General features: G+C 45.4%; 1 pseudogene; it reads left to right on the top strand.

Moving 5' to 3' along the window:
• Positions 1-519: 519 nt before the first annotated feature.
• On the top strand, positions 520-20,639 carry LOC133118572 (uncharacterized; annotated as a pseudogene).
• Positions 20,640-22,487: the final 1,848 nt, after the last annotated feature.

The following is a 22,487-nucleotide window of genomic DNA, read 5'->3' on the forward strand; positions in this document are numbered from 1 at the left end:
ATATCCTCCAACCATGTGTCGCCATTGAAAAAGGCACAGATTTTTTTGTCCAGGACTACAGTGATAAGATACAAGAATCAGTTGCCTCTCTTAACTTTCAGCCAAGCAGCACTGTTGCAGCACATAAAGTTACTGTTAAAGGCACACTATAAAAAGAATGTGTTATCCTGGAGGAGAAATTGACTTGTCTTTGGCAGGATTAAGTTCATTTTAATCCACAATGCTACTGCCCTCTGCTTTGTCACAGAAAAGTGCCAATCTGTCTGTCTTGTTGATCGGGGGGTTTATTGTCTCACAGAAAGTACATGCTATGTGTATGTACATGTACATGCTATGTGTGCACTGATCACACAATGCTACTAGACTACTATCCTCTGCCAGAGTGTCATATGCTTGGCTTGTCAGTGATCTCACTCCACCACTCTTTTCCATTTCTATAGGATGCTGGAACCTAGTGATCTGATCAGGGAGGGCATCCTTTCTGTACTCCCGAGTATCCCTGTAGAGTCACTAGGTCGTATGCGGGAGAAGCTGATACAGCAAGGAGTAGAGACAGAGGAAGACCTGCAGTATGTAAGTGAACAAGACATTGAAGAGTTCATGAAGCCCATTCAGTGCAGAAAACTTCTGGATGCCTGGAAACATGAAGGTAATTAAAGTTTCAGATGCTAGTCATGTTTTATTATTTCCAAAATAATTTCTACATGATAACATAAAAGGAAATATATAATTACAATAACCAAAAAGATGCAATAAGAAAACCAAATCATATGGTAGAGAAAATTAAATATGATGAGAACATACAATTTGATAGTGTAATCAGATTGAGGCTGAAATTAGCGTAGTGAAAGAGCATAATGTATCCTCAATGCAAAAGTAAATGAGAGTGAGAGCTGTTACTGGGACAAACTGCCCCCCAGTATATGCACAGCCATCCAGAATGAAAAAGGCCTTCGCCAGCAGATAGGCGACAGATGATCCGCTTGATTGTTTATGACATGCAGAAAACTGAAGTGAATCCAAGCAGAGCCCAGTGCCTCATCATTGCAAGGGACATAACGCGACAGTATCCCCAGTCATTTGTGGATACAATGGATGATGGAAGAACAACTATAGGGGCAGGTTACCAATCTCTTCTGTGTCAAATAAAGACACGCATAGAACATTTGAACAGAAACGACACCCTCGCTCGTCGCAGGGCATCAAAGGGTACAAATGGAGCTGAACCACAACGAGGACCTGCAGACACTATGGCAGCCTGGGGCTGAACCACAACGAGGACCTGCAGACACTATGGCAGCCTGGGGCTGAACCACAACGAGGACCTGCAGACACTATGGCAGCCTGGGGCTGAACCACAACGAGGACCTGCAGACACTATGGCAGCCTGGGGCTGAACCACAACGAGGACCTGCAGACACTATGGCAGCCTGGGGCTGAACCACAACGAGGACCTGCAGACACTATGGCAGCCTGGGGCTGAACCACAAGGAGGACCTGCAGACACTATAGCAGCCTGGGGCTGAACCACAATGAGGACCTGCAGACACTATGGCAGCCTGGGGCTGAACCACAACGAGGACCTGCAGACACTACGGCAGCCTGGGGCTGAACCACAACGAGGACCTGCAGACACTACGGCAGCCTGGGGCTGAACCACAACGAGGACCTGCAGACACTATGGCAGCCTGGGGCTGAACCACAACGAGGACCTGCAGACACTATGGCAGCCTGGGGCTGAACCACAACGAGGACCTGCAGACACTATGGCAGCCTGGGGCTGAACCACAACGAGGACCTGCAGACACTATTGCAGCCTGAGCTTCCACCCGAGGGGACAGAAGAATCTCTGGAAAATAAGAGACAAAAGCTTGATGGAGCTCTTTTCATGTGAAGGTTCCTCAGGAATGGAAAGGGCAGAAGTGTTAAAGCTCATGGAAACAACATATTACTTGCAACGGCAAATGATAAATGCTAAACCACCGCCATCTTTGGATGACCTGAAGCAGCAATGGCCATATTTGTTTTTCCCAAGGAGTATATGCACTCATTTTGAACTTCTGACCATTTTGAACTCCAATAGTCTGAAAGATTGAGGCTTTTCTTGAAGAGCATGGCAGAAACATCATGGAGTCCTTCAAAGAAAACCCAACAAATGATGATGTAAAGGCTGTTCTCTACAGCACTGATTGCAGTGTGACTGCTTCAAACATCCTGCAAGTGTCATGGTGGGAGCTAATACCCCTTGTTACCGCCTGCGGCCTGAGGATCATTGCTTCCACCTGATCCTCGTTAACTCCAGGGTAATTACCTCCCGGGAAGATTATTTAAGCTCAGTATCAACTACACTTCGGTGCTTGTGTGTCAACTGTTCGCTCTTGAGCCAAGCCGGTAAAAGCACATGGTAGACTCGGTTAGTAGTGAGTCAGGTATTGTGCTGGTGTGTATTTGACAACATTACGGGTAAGGAAGGCGTGCAGTATTCCTGTATTGTACACTGGCCCCTTCCCAAACAAAAGAAAAGGTTTTGTGTTTTTTTTATTTCAGACTCGTGTGAGTCGGGGGTAGAGGGACGTTGTCTCCGGTATTTGTATTTTGGTTTGCTTTTCTTCACGAGCTGCGTCTCAAGGTTTTTATTTTATTGTGCCCAGCATTTTACGCTAGGTTGTATTTTCTTTTCGGTTTCCTCAGTTCCCTACCTTTGCTGAGGTCTGGCAAAACACCAAGTTTGGTTTTGAGTTTCGCCCTGTTTTGTAAGGGTTGTTTTATTTTCGCTCAGCCGCTGTTTTGGCTTTTATTCTGTTACTCTTTAGATTCGCCTTCGGGTTGGTTTTTGTTGCTCCCTCTGTTCCGGGAGAAGGGATTTGTTTAAAACATCTGTTTCGTTTCGGATTTAGTGGCGAACACGCTTGTGTGCTCGCTTATAAAGGGTTTTCCCTTTAGTCGCTACTGGCTCTCCGTCACCCCAACCTCACAGCAAGTGGCACACTTCAAGGAGCCATTGGATGCTCTTATCATCCAGACTGATGTAAGATTATCTTTGTTACAGTGTGTGTTTTAAACAATATTATAGTTAGACATTTTCTTATTTCCTTACATTAGGTATTTTCCATTATTCTAAAATTCCAGTTAATTAATTGTCAATCAGCATGCATCTGCAAGGTCTAACTTGTTTCTGTGCTTTTTTAAGGTGTCTGCCACACCGGCCATTATACAGTTGACTGTCCCACTGGCTGACACCCCACGTTTGATTGTGGTTGGTAAGTATGTGATTTTCAAGATCAATAAAATATGGACAGCTACACTCTTTGTTTACAAAGTCTAAGCTGTCTAAGACTACAAATTAGAACTCTGGGCACTTTAGACTACTTAGGTTTTACAGGATTTCCTCGTACTTGCCTTAACTCAAAAGTAACTGTGCTCTACAACAAACAAACTCATTCTAAGAACAATGCCAATGGAATATTTAATGTATTTGTCATGAAGGCCAAATTTAAAAGAAATCTGGCTGGGAATAGATATAATTTCTAATCTCTCACAAAGCAAAAAACATACAAACCCAATTAAATTAGTAAACTGGAACTTCACACCAGATTCACTTGTACCATACCAGGCAAAAAAACAAGTGGCAAACACTAAGCTCAGCATTTTCAGCCTACCTTGCATTTTTGTATTCCATTTAACTTGAACGAGTTTAAAAAGCAGATGCAACATAACTTATTTGTCAACAATACGGAACAATATAAACAGAACAAAAATAAATAATGGTTTTGACTGTTATATCTCCTGTAGTCTTAAAGTACTGTTGAAGCCATTTCTATGGAAGTCTATTGGAAGAATATTTTATTTTATCTTATTTGCTAAGACCTGAGAGAACCTGTGTTGCATATAGAGTTCGAAATTGGAATGTAAACATTGCCCGATGACTGATGACTGATGACTTTGCTGATTTCTTCGATGAGAAGGTCACAGTCATCCGCAGATCCTTTACAACCACCGCCCCCCTCACTGTGCCCTTCCCCCCCTCTAGGCCCATCCCTTCCTTTTCCACTTTCTCCCCCCTTATGGACTCTGATGTTTCTCAACTCCTGCTCTGCCACCGCCCTACAACCTGTGCCCTATCCCCTCTTCTCTTCTCCAAACTATCACACCTGACATTCTCCCATTTGTCACCTCCCTTGTCAACTCCTCCCTGTCTTCCGGCTGTTTTCCGGCATCCTCCAAGAGGGCCCACATCACTCCGCTGCTAAAAAAGCCTACCCTGGATCCCTCCATCATCCAGAACTACCGCCCAGTATCTCTTCTTCCTTTCCTTTCTAAAACTATAGAACGAGCCGCTTCTACTCAACTTTCTTCCTTCTTTTCTAACAACAACCTGCTAGACCCCCATCAGTCTGGCTTCAGATCGGGCCACTCGACAGAGACTGCGCTCCTCTCCGTCAGTGAGTCACTTCATGCCGCACAAGCAGCCTCCCTCTCCTCTATCCTCATTCTTCTAGATCTCTCTGCTGCCTTCGACACTGTGGATCACTCCATCCTCCTGTCTGCCCTGTCAGCAACGGGCATCTGTGGCACAGCCCTGGACTGGATTGAGTCCTACCTCTCTGGTCGCTCCTTCCAGGTTGCCTGGGCTGGTTCGGTATCGACACCTCGGCCCCTCGCCACAGGGGTTCCCCAGGGCTCAGTCCTTGGCCCACTTCTTTTTTCTCTCTACACTCGCTCCCTTGGCCCTGTGATCACTGCACATGGGCTATCCTACCACTGCTATGCGGACAATACCCAACTCTTCGTCTCGTTCCCGCCGTCTGATACGCAGGTTTCAGTCCGTATCTCTGCTTGCCTGAGGGACATCCAGAGCTGGATGGACAACCACCATCTAAAGCTCAACCCAGGCAAGACTGAAATGATATTCATCCCTGCTAATACCTCTCCCCATCTGGATCTCTCCATTTCTCTCGGGGATACCACACTCACGCCGTCACCCAGTGCAAGGAACCTCGGCGTGGTGATGGACAGCAGACTGTCCCTTTCCGAGAACATTGCGGCGGTGACCCGGTCTTGCAGGTTCTTCCTATACAACATACGGAGAATCTGCCCCTTTCTCACCCCCTACTCGACCCAGCTCCTGGTCCAAGCGATGGTTCTGTCCCGCCTGGACTACTGCAATTCCCTCTTGGCTGGCCTCCCAGCATCCGCCATCAGACCCCTCCAACTCATCCAGAATGCAGCAGCTCGTCTGGTCTTCAACCTTCCCAAATACTCACACGTCACCCCCCTGCTTACTTCCCTCCACTGGCTGCCTGTCATGGCTCGCATCAAATTCAAAACATTGGTGCTAGCCTTCCAAGCAGTTAAAGGGTCTTCCCCAGCTTATCTGCAAAAAATCATCAGACCCTACACCCCTGCCAGACCTCTTCGTTCAGCCTCCACAGGCCGCTTGGCACCTCCCCCTCTCAGAAACTCCACCTCACGCTCACGACTACTGTCTGTTCTGGCTCCACGGTGGTGGAACGAACTCCCCGTTGAGGTCAGAACTATAGAATCTCTCCCCACCTTCAAGCGCAAGCTGAAGACGCACCTCTTCAAGCAGCACCTCTCCCCATCCCTCCCTACCTCCCTGTGAACCTTAATTGTTGTCTCTGTGACTTGCTTTGTGTATCGGTATTTTTAGTTGGCTAGGTAAGCAGTGTTTGGATAGTTAACTTTGGTGACTTTTGCTCTGTTTGTTTGTTTGTTTGTTTGTTCAAAAAAAAAAAAAAAAAAAAAAAAAAAAAAGGCCCTTGTCCTTTTCTTTGTTGTACAGGTAGCAGTTGAAATTGTACTTACCTCTAGGGTCTTTCAGCGAACTTATCCCTGGTTATTGGTATGCACTTTGTTGTACGTCGCTCTGGATAAGAGCATCTGCCAAATGCCTGTAATGTAATGTAAACAGTTGACCAGTGATTTCTAGAATAAGGTAATTTGATTGGCTGGTAGAGTTAGTATAAAATAATCGAAACCCCCAGAAGCCGCTGGACCTTGGAGCAACACAGTCTTTCAGAACTACACAGTTGGTGTATAAGAAAAGTAAAGATCCTAAGTTTTATACTGTATGATTTCTAATTCATAAGTAAACAGACAAACGAAGAACTTTCGATTCAAGACTTTTATTTTCTGACGTTTTGTGTCGAGTACAAAATAACTTTGAGGTCCTAAGCTAGTGAGTCAGCTTGCTGCACTCACATCAAAGTCAAAAGCCTGCTCAGCAAAGCCAAAGACTTGGCTCATAGTTAAAAGACTGGTCGACATAGTCAAAATATCAAGTAAATTCGGAAGATTGCTCGACGAAGCCGAAAGACGAGCTGCGTGAAAAGACTGCATGAAGACGCACGGAGTCGTGAGGACGGCAAGCTAATCGACTGGGCTGAGCTAGTGAAGGAACCTGCTAGCGAAGAAAATAGACCAAGACGGCCGAAAACTACGTCGCAGCTTGAGAACACAGACAGAAAGCCAGAGTTACCTTGAGTGTGAGACGTCGGCTGAATGAAGCTTTCCTTGGAACAGGTCTGATATTCTCTCATTGACTATTGGCCTCCTGATGACGCTAACGCTAACCATCGTCTAAAAGCTAAAGGTCCGCTGGATATTCGGTTCTGAAAGTCTAGTCATAGAGCTTTACTTCAAGATATCTTACATAACCAGTAACTCTTTTCACAAATGTTTGTGAATGCATAAGAAGAGTAGAAGCTGTGGATAATTCGAGGAATTGTGACAGTTTTGCGTGAAGATTTTTGAGTGAAATTACATGGCAGATAAAAGCGCAGCTTCGCGTGTTGACCAAAAGAGGGCGCCAAAGCCCACCGAAAAGGCTGTAGAGGAGAAAATACAAAGGCTGAAAGGTGAACGCAAGGGAAAGTTGGCACAAGTAACCACAAAGAAGAATGACTTAGTCATGTTGAAGGAAAACAAACACAATGTTAAGTTCTTTAAAGATGAAGCATTGCTAATGTTTGAAAGATACTTAGGACAGTGAACGGATTAAAGAAGAGTTGTGTGAGTTAATAAATGAAGATGATAAGAAAGCGGATCAAGATGCTTATGAGAACAGATATTCTGAATTCAAGCGGTTTATAGAAGACACAAACAAATGGATTGCAGATGTCTTAAAAGATGAGGAAGATGATATTAGGCCACATGATAGTGTATCCAAAGTTAATTCTGTGGTAATCTGCAATGCTGAGAATTAAAGCTGAACGTGAAGCGCTGTTGGTAAGAGCTGCAACAATGAAAAAGAGAGAAGCAATTGAACAAGAAGAAATTCGCTTGAGAATGAAAAAAGAGCAATTGGAGCTTGACACCGAGCTTGCTGCCTCAGATGCCAAATTTAAGGTGTATGAAGAATTTGAAGATGCTCATGAGTCTATTGGTGATGCTTCAGATAGAAGAAAGTCATCGTCAAGGTTTGATGGTGGCAGCAGCATGCCACGTCCTAATCATCATGATCACACCGATTCTTCTACAGACAGCCTGCACGAAGTGCTGCAGCGTCAAAACGAAGTCACTCAGATGCTCATTAAACAACAGTGTTTGTCTCAACTACCTCAAAGAGACATACCCACGTTTACAGGAGATCCTCTGACTTACAGATCTTTCATAAGGGCATTCGAGCATGCTATCAACAGTAAGACAGACAGTCATCAAGATCGACTGTACTACCTCGAACAGTTCACGAGTGGAGAGCCACTTGATCTCATTCAGAGATGTGAGCACATGAGACCTGATAGAGCTTACCAAGAAGCCAGAGACCTGCTTGATCGTCACTATGGAGATGAACTGACCATCGCTACAGCTTATATCAAGAAGGCTATGGAATGGCCTCAGATAAGGCCACAAGACAGAAAAGGATTGAATGCCTTTGCTTTGTTCCTGATTGGATGTTGTAACACAGTGAATGATGTGGACTACATGGAGGAAATGAACAATCATACCAACATGAAGTCCATTTTATCCAAACTTCCATTCAAATTGAAGGAAAGATGAAGAAGCTATGCTTACGACATTCAAGAAAGAAGAAGAAAAAGAGCCAGGTTTCCTGGTTTAGTGGAATTTGTGTACCGTCAAGCTAAGGTTGCCAATGACCCGCTGTTTGGAGATATCCTGGATTCCACTTCAGGTAATCAGAACAACTCAAAGAAGCAACCTATCATCAGAAAAGGCGAGTCTAAAAGAAGCAGCTTTGCCGTGAATGTGTCTGCTACTGAAAATAATCTCAGTCAACCTGAGAAGAAACCTTTTGCAGTCAAGTCAGCAAGTGTCTTCTAAAGTCCCTGTCTTTACTGCCAGAAGAACCATGCACTATATGTGTGCAACAAGATTTGAGAACAGCCTCTGAAAGAAAGAATTCAGTTCTTGAAAACAAGTGGCCTTTGTTTTGGGTGTCTGACAGCAGGTCATATGTCCAAGGACTGTAAGAAAAGGGCCTCCTGCCCAGATTGTTCACTCAAGCACCCAGCTATCGTGCACGTTGTTAAGGAAGATGTTTCACCGAAGAACAACAGTGCCGATGACAGCTCACAAGGCTCAAGTCAAGTCACAAGTGCTCTTGTGTCTGCAGGGTGTAGAAGTGGTGACTATACTGGGGCCGGGAACAGTGAGTGTATTCTGCCCATCGTACCTGTGCAGATAAAACACAAGAAAGGCACGAAGATAATCAAGACCTATGCTTTCCTGGATCAAGGAAGCACAGCGACTTTCTGCACTGAAGACTTGGCGAAGAAGTTGAATGTGCGAGGCAGAAAGACAGAATTTGTGCTTCGTACCATAGCGCAAGAACAGAAAGTGAATAGCTATGTACTTACCGACCTGGAGGTGTGCGGCTTAGGGGATGGTCACTTCTGCATCAAGCTGCCCTTGAAGGATGACAAGGTGAAGATGCCATGCAACCGTGGTATTGCTGAACAGAGGCTTAACTCTTTGAAGAGGAAGTTCAGTAGGAATACAGACTTCTTTCAAGAGTACAAGGCTTTTATGGACAACATACTGGAAAAGGGCTACGCAACAAGGGTTCCAGAAGAACAGTTGAGTTGCAGTGATGGAAGAGTATGGTTCATCCCACACCATGGAGTGTACCATCCGAAAAAGAGGAAACTGTGAGTCGTCTTTGACTGTGCGGCAACTTACCAAGGTGTGTCGCTAAATGACCAGTCGTTGCAAGGGCCTGACCTAACAAACAGCCTCACCGGAGTGTTGCTGAGATTCAGACAGGAGCCTGTCGCCATGATGGCAGATATTGAGTCCATGTTCTACCAGGTGTGGATTCCAGACACGGACGCAGATATGCTACGCTTTCTCTGGTGGCCAGGTGGCAATCTGAATGTGGAAGCACAAGAGTACCGAATGTGTGTGCATCTGTTCGGTGCTACATCATCCCCTAGTTGTGCATCTTATGCACTGAGAAGGACAGCAGAAGATACAGCTTCAAAGAGCACCCCAGAAGCCACACAGACAGAACTTCTATGTGGACGACTGTTTGAAGTCGGTTGCCACAGAAGACAAAGCCGTCGCTCTTGTGAGGGAGCTGATGACGTTGTGTGCCAGTGGTGGTTTCCATTTGACCAAGTGGGTCAGCAACAACAGATCCCTGCTGGGCTCCATTCCTGACCATGAACGAGCGGCTGAAGTCAAAGATCTCGATCTGGAGCATGATGAGTTACCAGTGGAACGAGCATTAGGCGTGCAGTGGCGCACAAGTTCTGACAGCTTCAGGTTCAAGATACACCTGCTGGACAAGCCATGCACAAGACGGGGCATTTTATCTCTTGTTAGTTCGGTGTATGACCCTATGGGCTTTTTGGCACCACTCCTCCTACCTGTTAAGCTCATTTTAAGAGATTTCTGCCAAGAGAAGAAAGGTTGGGACGAAGAGATCCATGAAAGGCCATGCCGGACATGGATGAAGTGGCTGACGGACTTAGACAAGCTTTCAGAACTCAGTCTGAACAGATGTTTCAAACCCCCTGCATTTGGGCCCACAAAGGCTGCTCAAATCCACAATTTCTCAGACGCCAGCCAAGATGGATATAGTGTTGTGTCGTATCTCGTGCTGACAAATGACCAAGGTGAGAAACATGTATCATTCTTAATGGGAAAGTCCAGAGTCGCTCCACTCAAACAGATCACTATCCCTAGTTGACAGCAGCGACGGTTGCAGTCAAGATCAACCGGATGCTGAAAGAAGAATTTGAAGTTCCCCTGATGGAGTCGGTCTTCTGGACAGATAGTACAACAGTACTAAAGTACATTGAAAACGATGCTCTTCGCTTCAAGACGTTTGTGGCAATGATGAGAAAGGGTGTGCAATGGATTTTCAACCCACCTGTTGCGTCTCACCACGGCGGCATCTGGGAGCGTCAAATCCGCACAGTGAGAAAAGTGCTGAGCTCCGTTGTGAAGCAACAGCTCTTAGAAGATGAAGGACTAAATACTCTCCTTTGCGAAGTTGAGAGCATCATCAATGGGAGACCCTTAACCACGAACACAGATCACCCCAATGACCTCGAGCCGCTGACGCCGAATCATCTGCTCGCATTGAAAACACAGCCTAGTTTTCCACCTGGTGTGTTCACTAAGGATGATGTCTACGTCTGCCGGCGCTGGAGACGAATACAATATATGGCGGATCTGTTCTGGCGAAGGTGGACTCACGAATACCTACCACTCCTGCAAGAACGACAAAAATGGCTCGGCCTGAAAAGAAGTTTCAAGGTTGGAGATGCCGTCCTCGTCGCAGATTCGTCCCTGCCAAGAAACTCCTGGATGTTAGGCAGAATCATGAGGGTGATTCCTTCTCCCAACCCTCCACCCCTGCTGACCCTCCTACCCTCCCCAACTCCCTAACCTCCTTTTCTCCCCTCTCTGACGCCGACACACTGAAACTCCTTACATCCCACCGCCCGACCACCTGTCCTGTTGACCCCATCCCCTCTCCCCTCCTACAATCTATATCTGATGACATTCTCCCTTTTCTCTCCTCTCTAATCAACACCTCCCTCTCTTCCGTCACTCCCCTCCTCAAAAAAACCTACTCTTGACCCCTCTGTCCTGAACAACTACCGGCCTGTCTCTCTTCTTCCCTTTCTTGCTAAAACTCTGGAACGGGCGGTCTGCTCCCAACTGTCTACTTATCTTCTCCAGAACAATCTCCATGACCCCAACCAGTCTGGCTTCAAGAGTGGCCACTCCACTGAGACCACCCTGCTCCCGGTCACTGAGGCACTCCACTCTGCTAAAGCAAAATCCCTCTCCTCTGTCCTCATCTTCCATCCTTCCTGTCGGCCGCCTTCGATACAGTCAACCATGAGATTCTGCTCTCATCGCTGTCTGGGATGGGTGTCACAGGGTCTGCACTCGCTTGGTTTTCCTCCTACCTCTCTGGTCGCTCCTACCAGGTGACTTGGAGGGGCTCAGTCTCCGACCCTCACCCCCTACGAACTGGAGTCCCGCAGGGCTCAGTTCTTGGGCCTCTCCTCTTCTCGCTATACACCATGTCTCTTGGTTCTGTTATCTCTTCCCATGGCTTTTCTTATCATTCTTACGCTGATGACACCCAACTCTTTATTTCCTTCCCCCCCGACACCCAAGTCACCACACGGATATCTGCCTGCTTGGCCGATATCTCTACGTGGATGACTTCCCACCACCTGAAGCTCAACCTTGCCAAAACTGAGCTTCTCTACATCCCTGCTAAGTCCTCTCTGTCAATCGACCTCTCATTGACTGTTGAGGACTTTGTAGTTTCCTCCTCCCGTACGGCAAAGAATCTTGGGGTGACTCTTGATAACTGCCTCACCCTGGCTCCACAAGTATCTTCCACTGCCAGAACCTGCAGGTTCTTTCTCTATAATATACGCCGTATCCGTCATCTCCTGACTGAGAAAGCCACCCAGCTCCTAGTCCAGGTGCTCGTCATTTCCCGCCTGGATTACTGCAACTCCCTCCTAGCCGGTCTCCCAGCGTGTGCCATCAAGCCCCTCCAGCTGGTCCAGAATGCTGCAGCCCGCCTGATCACCAGTCAGCCCAGGTCGGCTCATGTCACCCCGCTTCTCATTGGCCTCCACTGGCTTCCTATTGCCGCACGCATCCGTTTCAAGGCCCTAGTGTTGGCATTTCAGGCTGCTAAGGGGACTGCCCCACCTTACATACAATCCCTGATCACTCCCTACTCCCCAGCTAGACCACTCCGGTCTGCCAGCTCTGGTCGCCTTATGGTCCCCTCTCTACGTGTACCTGGCGGTCGAGCTGCACGTTCACGCCTGTTTTCCGTTCTGGTTCCTCAGTGGTGGAATGACTTGCCTACCACTCTCAGAACAGCAGAATCCCTCCCCCTATTTCGACGCAGACTCAAAACCCACCTTTTCAAACTCTACCTTAGTCCTCCCTCCTGACGTTTTGTGTCGAGTACAAAATAACTTTGAGGTCCTAAGCTAGTGAGTCAGCTTGCTGCACTCACATCAAAGTCAAAAGCCTGCTCAGCAAAGCCAAAGACTTGGCTCATAGTTAAAAGACTGGTCGACATAGTCAAAATATCAAGTAAATTCGGAAGATTGCTCGACGAAGCCGAAAGACGAGCTGCGTGAAAAGACTGCATGAAGACGCACGGAGTCGTGAGGACGGCAAGCTAATCGACTGGGCTGAGCTAGTGAAGGAACCTGCTAGCGAAGAAAATAGACCAAGACGGCCGAAAACTACGTCGCAGCTTGAGAACACAGACAGAAAGCCAGAGTTACCTTGAGTGTGAGACGTCGGCTGAATGAAGCTTTCCTTGGAACAGGTCTGATATTCTCTCATTGACTATTGGCCTCCTGATGACGCTAACGCTAACCATCGTCTAAAAGCTAAAGGTCCGCTGGATATTCGGTTCTGAAAGTCTAGTCATAGAGCTTTACTTCAAGATATCTTACATAACCAGTAACTCTTTTCACAAATGTTTGTGAATGCATAAGAAGAGTAGAAGCTGTGGATAATTCGAGGAATTGTGACAGTTTTGCGTGAAGATTTTTGAGTGAAATTACATGGCAGATAAAAGCGCAGCTTCGCGTGTTGACCAAAAGAGGGCGCCAAAGCCCACCGAAAAGGCTGTAGAGGAGAAAATACAAAGGCTGAAAGGTGAACGCAAGGGAAAGTTGGCACAAGTAACCACAAAGAAGAATGACTTAGTCATGTTGAAGGAAAACAAACACAATGTTAAGTTCTTTAAAGATGAAGCATTGCTAATGTTTGAAAGATACTTAGGACAGTGAACGGATTAAAGAAGAGTTGTGTGAGTTAATAAATGAAGATGATAAGAAAGCGGATCAAGATGCTTATGAGAACAGATATTCTGAATTCAAGCGGTTTATAGAAGACACAAACAAATGGATTGCAGATGTCTTAAAAGATGAGGAAGATGATATTAGGCCACATGATAGTGTATCCAAAGTTAATTCTGTGGTAATCTGCAATGCTGAGAATTAAAGCTGAACGTGAAGCGCTGTTGGTAAGAGCTGCAACAATGAAAAAGAGAGAAGCAATTGAACAAGAAGAAATTCGCTTGAGAATGAAAAAAGAGCAATTGGAGCTTGACACCGAGCTTGCTGCCTCAGATGCCAAATTTAAGGTGTATGAAGAATTTGAAGATGCTCATGAGTCTATTGGTGATGCTTCAGATAGAAGAAAGTCATCGTCAAGGTTTGATGGTGGCAGCAGCATGCCACGTCCTAATCATCATGATCACACCGATTCTTCTACAGACAGCCTGCACGAAGTGCTGCAGCGTCAAAACGAAGTCACTCAGATGCTCATTAAACAACAGTGTTTGTCTCAACTACCTCAAAGAGACATACCCACGTTTACAGGAGATCCTCTGACTTACAGATCTTTCATAAGGGCATTCGAGCATGCTATCAACAGTAAGACAGACAGTCATCAAGATCGACTGTACTACCTCGAACAGTTCACGAGTGGAGAGCCACTTGATCTCATTCAGAGATGTGAGCACATGAGACCTGATAGAGCTTACCAAGAAGCCAGAGACCTGCTTGATCGTCACTATGGAGATGAACTGACCATCGCTACAGCTTATATCAAGAAGGCTATGGAATGGCCTCAGATAAGGCCAGAAGACAGAAAAGGATTGAATGCCTTTGCTTTGTTCCTGATTGGATGTTGTAACACAGTGAATGATGTGGACTACATGGAGGAAATGAACAATCATACCAACATGAAGTCCATTTTATCCAAACTTCCATTCAAATTGAAGGAAAGATGAAGAAGCTATGCTTACGACATTCAAGAAAGAAGAAGAAAAAGAGCCAGGTTTCCTGGTTTAGTGGAATTTGTGTACCGTCAAGCTAAGGTTGCCAATGACCCGCTGTTTGGAGATATCCTGGATTCCACTTCAGGTAATCAGAACAACTCAAAGAAGCAACCTATCATCAGAAAAGGCGAGTCTAAAAGAAGCAGCTTTGCCGTGAATGTGTCTGCTACTGAAAATAATCTCAGTCAACCTGAGAAGAAACCTTTTGCAGTCAAGTCAGCAAGTGTCTTCTAAAGTCCCTGTCTTTACTGCCAGAAGAACCATGCACTATATGTGTGCAACAAGATTTGAGAACAGCCTCTGAAAGAAAGAATTCAGTTCTTGAAAACAAGTGGCCTTTGTTTTGGGTGTCTGACAGCAGGTCATATGTCCAAGGACTGTAAGAAAAGGGCCTCCTGCCCAGATTGTTCACTCAAGCACCCAGCTATCGTGCACGTTGTTAAGGAAGATGTTTCACCGAAGAACAACAGTGCCGATGACAGCTCACAAGGCTCAAGTCAAGTCACAAGTGCTCTTGTGTCTGCAGGGTGTAGAAGTGGTGACTATACTGGGGCCGGGAACAGTGAGTGTATTCTGCCCATCGTACCTGTGCAGATAAAACACAAGAAAGGCACGAAGATAATCAAGACCTATGCTTTCCTGGATCAAGGAAGCACAGCGACTTTCTGCACTGAAGACTTGGCGAAGAAGTTGAATGTGCGAGGCAGAAAGACAGAATTTGTGCTTCGTACCATAGCGCAAGAACAGAAAGTGAATAGCTATGTACTTACCGACCTGGAGGTGTGCGGCTTAGGGGATGGTCACTTCTGCATCAAGCTGCCCTTGAAGGATGACAAGGTGAAGATGCCATGCAACCGTGGTATTGCTGAACAGAGGCTTAACTCTTTGAAGAGGAAGTTCAGTAGGAATACAGACTTCTTTCAAGAGTACAAGGCTTTTATGGACAACATACTGGAAAAGGGCTACGCAACAAGGGTTCCAGAAGAACAGTTGAGTTGCAGTGATGGAAGAGTATGGTTCATCCCACACCATGGAGTGTACCATCCGAAAAAGAGGAAACTGTGAGTCGTCTTTGACTGTGCGGCAACTTACCAAGGTGTGTCGCTAAATGACCAGTCGTTGCAAGGGCCTGACCTAACAAACAGCCTCACCGGAGTGTTGCTGAGATTCAGACAGGAGCCTGTCGCCATGATGGCAGATATTGAGTCCATGTTCTACCAGGTGTGGATTCCAGACACGGACGCAGATATGCTACGCTTTCTCTGGTGGCCAGGTGGCAATCTGAATGTGGAAGCACAAGAGTACCGAATGTGTGTGCATCTGTTCGGTGCTACATCATCCCCTAGTTGTGCATCTTATGCACTGAGAAGGACAGCAGAAGATACAGCTTCAAAGAGCACCCCAGAAGCCACACAGACAGAACTTCTATGTGGACGACTGTTTGAAGTCGGTTGCCACAGAAGACAAAGCCGTCGCTCTTGTGAGGGAGCTGATGACGTTGTGTGCCAGTGGTGGTTTCCATTTGACCAAGTGGGTCAGCAACAACAGATCCCTGCTGGGCTCCATTCCTGACCATGAACGAGCGGCTGAAGTCAAAGATCTCGATCTGGAGCATGATGAGTTACCAGTGGAACGAGCATTAGGCGTGCAGTGGCGCACAAGTTCTGACAGCTTCAGGTTCAAGATACACCTGCTGGACAAGCCATGCACAAGACGGGGCATTTTATCTCTTGTTAGTTCGGTGTATGACCCTATGGGCTTTTTGGCACCACTCCTCCTACCTGTTAAGCTCATTTTAAGAGATTTCTGCCAAGAGAAGAAAGGTTGGGACGAAGAGATCCATGAAAGGCCATGCCGGACATGGATGAAGTGGCTGACGGACTTAGACAAGCTTTCAGAACTCAGTCTGAACAGATGTTTCAAACCCCCTGCATTTGGGCCCACAAAGGCTGCTCAAATCCACAATTTCTCAGACGCCAGCCAAGATGGATATAGTGTTGTGTCGTATCTCGTGCTGACAAATGACCAAGGTGAGAAACATGTATCATTCTTAATGGGAAAGTCCAGAGTCGCTCCACTCAAACAGATCACTATCCCTAGTTGACAGCAGCGACGGTTGCAGTCAAGATCAACCGGATGCTGAAAGAAGAATTTGAAGTTCCCCTGATGGAGTCGGTCTTCTGGACAGATAGTACAACAGTACTAAAGTACATTGAAAACGATGCTCTTCGCTTCAAGACGTTTGTGGCAATGATGAGAAAGGGTGTGCAATGGATTTTCAACCCACCTGTTGCGTCTCACCACGGCGGCATCTGGGAGCGTCAAATCCGCACAGTGAGAAAAGTGCTGAGCTCCGTTGTGAAGCAACAGCTCTTAGAAGATGAAGGACTAAATACTCTCCTTTGCGAAGTTGAGAGCATCATCAATGGGAGACCCTTAACCACGAACACAGATCACCCCAATGACCTCGAGCCGCTGACGCCGAATCATCTGCTCGCATTGAAAACACAGCCTAGTTTTCCACCTGGTGTGTTCACTAAGGATGATGTCTACGTCTGCCGGCGCTGGAGACGAATACAATATATGGCGGATCTGTTCTGGCGAAGGTGGACTCACGAATACCTACCACTCCTGCAAGAACGACAAAAATGGCTCGGCCTGAAAAGAAGTTTCAAGGTTGGAGATGCCGTCCTCGTCGCAGATTCGTCCCTGCCAAGAAACTCCTGGATGTTAGGCAGAATCATGAGGGTGATTCCTTCTCCCAACCCTCCACCCCTGCTGACCCTCCTACCCTCCCCAACTCCCTAACCTCCTTTTCTCCCCTCTCTGACGCCGACACACTGAAACTCCTTACATCCCACCGCCCGACCACCTGTCCTGTTGACCCCATCCCCTCTCCCCTCCTACAATCTATATCTGATGACATTCTCCCTTTTCTCTCCTCTCTAATCAACACCTCCCTCTCTTCCGTCACTCCCCTCCTCAAAAAACCTACTCTTGACCCCTCTGTCCTGAACAACTACCGGCCTGTCTCTCTTCTTCCCTTTCTTGCTAAAACTCTGGAACGGGCGGTCTGCTCCCAACTGTCCACTTATCTTCTCCAGAACAATCTCCATGACCCCAACCAGTCTGGCTTCAAGAGTGGCCACTCCACTGAGACCACCCTGCTCCCGGTCACTGAGGCACTCCACTCTGCTAAAGCAAAATCCCTCTCCTCTGTCCTCATCTTCCATCCTTCCTGTCGGCCGCCTTCGATACAGTCAACCATGAGATTCTGCTCTCATCGCTGTCTGGGATGGGTGTCACAGGGTCTGCACTCGCTTGGTTTTCCTCCTACCTCTCTGGTCGCTCCTACCAGGTGACTTGGAGGGGCTCAGTCTCCGACCCTCACCCCCTACGAACTGGAGTCCCGCAGGGCTCAGTTCTTGGGCCTCTCCTCTTCTCGCTATACACCATGTCTCTTGGTTCTGTTATCTCTTCCCATGGCTTTTCTTATCATTCTTACGCTGATGACACCCAACTCTTTATTTCCTTCCCCCCCGACACCCAAGTCACCACACGGATATCTGCCTGCTTGGCCGATATCTCTACGTGGATGACTTCCCACCACCTGAAGCTCAACCTTGCCAAAACTGAGCTTCTCTACATCCCTGCTAAGTCCTCTCTGTCAATCGACCTCTCATTGACTGTTGAGGACTTTGTAGTTTCCTCCTCCCGTACGGCAAAGAATCTTGGGGTGACTCTTGATAACTGCCTCACCCTGGCTCCACAAGTATCTTCCACTGCCAGAACCTGCAGGTTCTTTCTCTATAATATACGCCGTATCCGTCATCTCCTGACTGAGAAAGCCACCCAGCTCCTAGTCCAGGTGCTCGTCATTTCCCGCCTGGATTACTGCAACTCCCTCCTAGCCGGTCTCCCAGCGTGTGCCATCAAGCCCCTCCAGCTGGTCCAGAATGCTGCAGCCCGCCTGATCACCAGTCAGCCCAGGTCGGCTCATGTCACCCCGCTTCTCATTGGCCTCCACTGGCTTCCTATTGCCGCACGCATCCGTTTCAAGGCCCTAGTGTTGGCATTTCAGGCTGCTAAGGGGACTGCCCCACCTGACATACAATCCCTGATCACTCCCTACTCCCCAGCTAGACCACTCCGGTCTGCCAGCTCTGGTCGCCTTATGGTCCCCTCTCTACGTGTACCTGGCGGTCGAGCTGCACGTTCACGCCTGTTTTCCGTTCTGGTTCCTCAGTGGTGGAATGACTTGCCTACCACTCTCAGAACAGCAGAATCCCTCCCCCTATTTCGACGCAGACTCAAAACCCACCTTTTCAAACTCTACCTTAGTCCTCCCTCCTGATTTCCCCTGGCCCTCCTTCCTGATACCCCCCCCCAAAAAAAAAAAAAAAATGCACTTATGATGACAACTATGTTTAGAACAGCATTTCATGTGTATTTTGCTAGTTCTGGATGTGATGCTTTGACTTATGGTAGAACCTTTGCACTTGTAAGTCGCTTTGGATTAAAAGCGTCTGCCAAATGACTAAAATGTAAATGTAAGTGTGATGCCCGACTCCAAAGGCGTTGTCCAAAGTGCTGAAATTAGGACGAAGACCAGCATCATTCAAAGACCCATAACTAAACTTTGTTTATTGCAGGGAGACTGAAGATGAAGAGAAAGATTTGAATAGACTAAAAATACTTACCAGAGTGGACTGAATATTGAATAGAATAGAAATACCAGTTTTGAATAATCTGTAAAAAGTATTTAGTTGTTAATATTTACCAGTTAATGTTTACCTTTAAATACTTACCTGTGAAGAGCAGAAGATCCTTGTTAAAAGGAATTGAGAAAATGTTAAATGTAGGAGTGTAAATGGCTCCAGTTTAAAGTTGAATTGATATGCTAAGGCCTACTCAATTAGGGGCCGGGTTATGTTGAAGCCATTTCTATGGAAGTCATAATATTTTGAGTTTATTTTCTAAGACCTGAGAAAACCTGTGTTGCATATGGAGTTCGAAATAGGAATGTAAACCGTTGACCAGTGATATCTAGAATAATGTAATTTGATTGGTTGTTAGAGTTAGTATAAAATAATCAAAACCCCGCAAAACAGCCAGAAGCCGTTGGACCTTGGAGCAACAGTCTTTTGAACTACGCAAAACTATGCAAAACTACACAGTTGGTGTATAAGAAAAGTAAAGATCCTAAGTTTTTATACTGTATGATTTGGAATTCATAAGTAAACTGACAAACGAAGAACTTCGGATTCAAGACTTTTATTTTCTGATGTTTTGTGTCGAGTACAAAAGAACTTTGAGGTCCTAAGCTAGTGAGTCAGCTTGCTGCACTCACAAGTACTATAGTAACTATTGTATTGTCTTATTGAAACAATACTACTGGTCAAACATGTCCTTTTACATATTATCACTCAAATTTGTAGTAATTGATTTGCCACACGTTTTCATACAAACATAATCAAAAGAGACTGATTGCATAATTTTTGCCATTTCTATAAACTGTTCATCTGGAATAATTTTTTCCGGTCCAATCACACAGACAAACCAGCGATGGATGATTAGCATAGAAAAAAAGGTCCTGTGTGAAGGAACTTCCTTTGTGCTTGGGCTTGCTGTCGTCTTCTCCTTCTACTACAATTTCAGCCTTCAGTATCAACATGATGCAGCGTGCACTGGAATTCATTCAGAGGTGGGAGCTTTTTCACACACACTGTACCACACAGCTTGACTTGATTTATTTTTCTTCACACATCGCCATTGTCCAATAACCTAGTGATAACCACTGGTACCTCTGACTCAAGAACATTACTGCTGCCTCGACTATTGTTATGGCTAATACTATTTCCTTTCCATTGCATTCTTCTTTGTAACTTGATCATTAGTGTGAAATATGACAATCTCATGGTTCAATATTCTTTTTTTTCTCAAAAGTACTTTTAATACTGGAGATGAAGGTACAAATACAGTATCCAAAAGTAACAGACAAAACAATGAAAAAGGACCCTCCGCGTCCAATATCTGGTTCAATAATCTGCACCACTACTTTGTACTGTACAGGCCCTTGCTTGATATGTCACATTGATATCACCGAAAAGAATAATATTTTTGTCCTTCTATATTGTTTTCCAGAGCCTGCATTGACATAAATCCTGAGAAGTGCACAAAAGCAAGCCATGAGAAGGTGCAAAGCAAGAAGAGCGGGAAGATGGTCAAAGAGAAGGCGACATCAGTGAATCCACATGTCTGCACACTCATCAAGAAGCTCAGTGACTTCAAGTGGGACTTTGTCTGATCTTTCTCACACACACACTATCTTATCCAGCCACTCATTCAAACGTATTCATTTATTTACTCACTCACTCGCTCAGTGACTAAAGCCCCAGTGTTTTTTTCTCATTTAAACTGTTTTACGTTGTTGTACAGTTGCATAATTGTTTTGTGTTCACTTTACTGTAATACAGTCATGCAAACTGTTCTGCAGCAGGTCACCTAAAAGCAGTTAGTTTGCCGTTTCTTTCTCACAAAAACAAAATTGTCACAGTGAGTTACCAAATATTGTATGCACTGTCATATAAATAAAAAAGTCAATCTTTCAAAAGAACAAAACAAAGAAAAGGAAACAGTCAGGGAGTAAAGGTCTAGTTTTGCTTGTGTTGCACTGGTGACATGTTTTTGTTTTAATAAATATTTTAACATGAATATTGTCTTTTTCTTCTTGTTCTTCATTGTCTTCTCATTATTATTCTCCTTATTATGATTGTTTTATTAACGTATTATTAATAGTAGTAGTACTAGTATTACAGTAACATTCTTCAATTATCATTATATACTGCTGCAGACTGAGCTACGGATGGATCGTATATTTGCTGTCCAGTGCTGAAATTCCCTACCGGGATTACATTAATTACCGAGCTGCTGCATTTGGAAACTTGCGTTGCCTTCCGACTAACTCAAGAGATGTGCAAATGTGCAAAGTCCTTTGGGGTTTCATAAAAAACTGAAGAGGTAATTAATATAAGGTGCAGGTCTTTTGAAGGTGTGCCAGAATGTGTGAGATGTCTGTACTGTGTCTGATCATTCATGAGTGGGAACTTCCTGGTGAGTGGTCACCAGAGCAATGACATCTGCTACCATAGCCACAGATTCTGTATTTTAAGTGTGGAATTAGTTGGGAACAAATGGATAATTTTGTACCAATGTTAATGTAAATGGAAAATGCACCTCTGTTGCTTTTTTATGGAAAGTGTGTAAATGAGCAAACTCATTTGACACAAGATGGGAACTATCAATGTCCTGGTAACAGGACTCAGCTTGCAGCTGAACCACAGAAGAAGTCAGCTTCTACTGTTTGGCTTTCTTTTTTTCTTGTTAAAAACATAAAAATAACACAATAAAAAAAGAGTACATGTTTGGGGTTTTGCAAAGCCTTTAATCAAATCAAACAATGGGTACAAACAGAAATCACAAACTAAATGCTCTCTAATATCCTTTTCTTTTGGGGGACGGGGCGGGTACTGAGTGTTCAACTCTTGCCTCTTTCTCTTTTTTGGTCATCCTGATGCAAAGGCTTTCAGTTTGACTTCATCTTGACTTCTTTCTCATAACTTTTATAACGCTCCTCAATCAGCTTCCTACAGCACAGAGAGCAAAGAGGCCTCATATTATCCCTTCACTCTCACCATAACTCCTCCAGCTAAATTAAACCTTGGTTTCTTCACACAGCTGCGCACAATTTAAAACATTTCATCTCCAGCAGAAGGATTAGTCGACAAGGTTTACTATGATAGCTTTGGATTTTAAAAAATTGTTTATTAAAGGTACAATAGGTAAGATTTGTTTTAAAACACTGTTACAAGACCATTGTAAATCCCTTCCTATCATTGAAAAAGGCTCACTGACATGTTGACCCTCTGCCTGCGTTTATAGTTCCAAAATGTACAGTTGACAGGCCGGCACTCTGTACCAAAACATCATATAGCTGTACAATAATTCACGCTCATTGGTTGAAAATTGGTTCTAATTGCCACAGCCAATGGCATTTGAACATTCACAGAGAAGGGGGGAGGGATAAACAGTGTTGTGGTTTGAAGGGTTTGTTTCTGCCATTCCTCTCTTGACCGTTAGAAGTCCAAAATTACCT

This window comes from Conger conger, chromosome 18 (genome assembly GCF_963514075.1).
Source record: "Conger conger chromosome 18, fConCon1.1, whole genome shotgun sequence".
Lineage (NCBI taxonomy): Eukaryota > Metazoa > Chordata > Actinopteri > Anguilliformes > Congridae > Conger > Conger conger.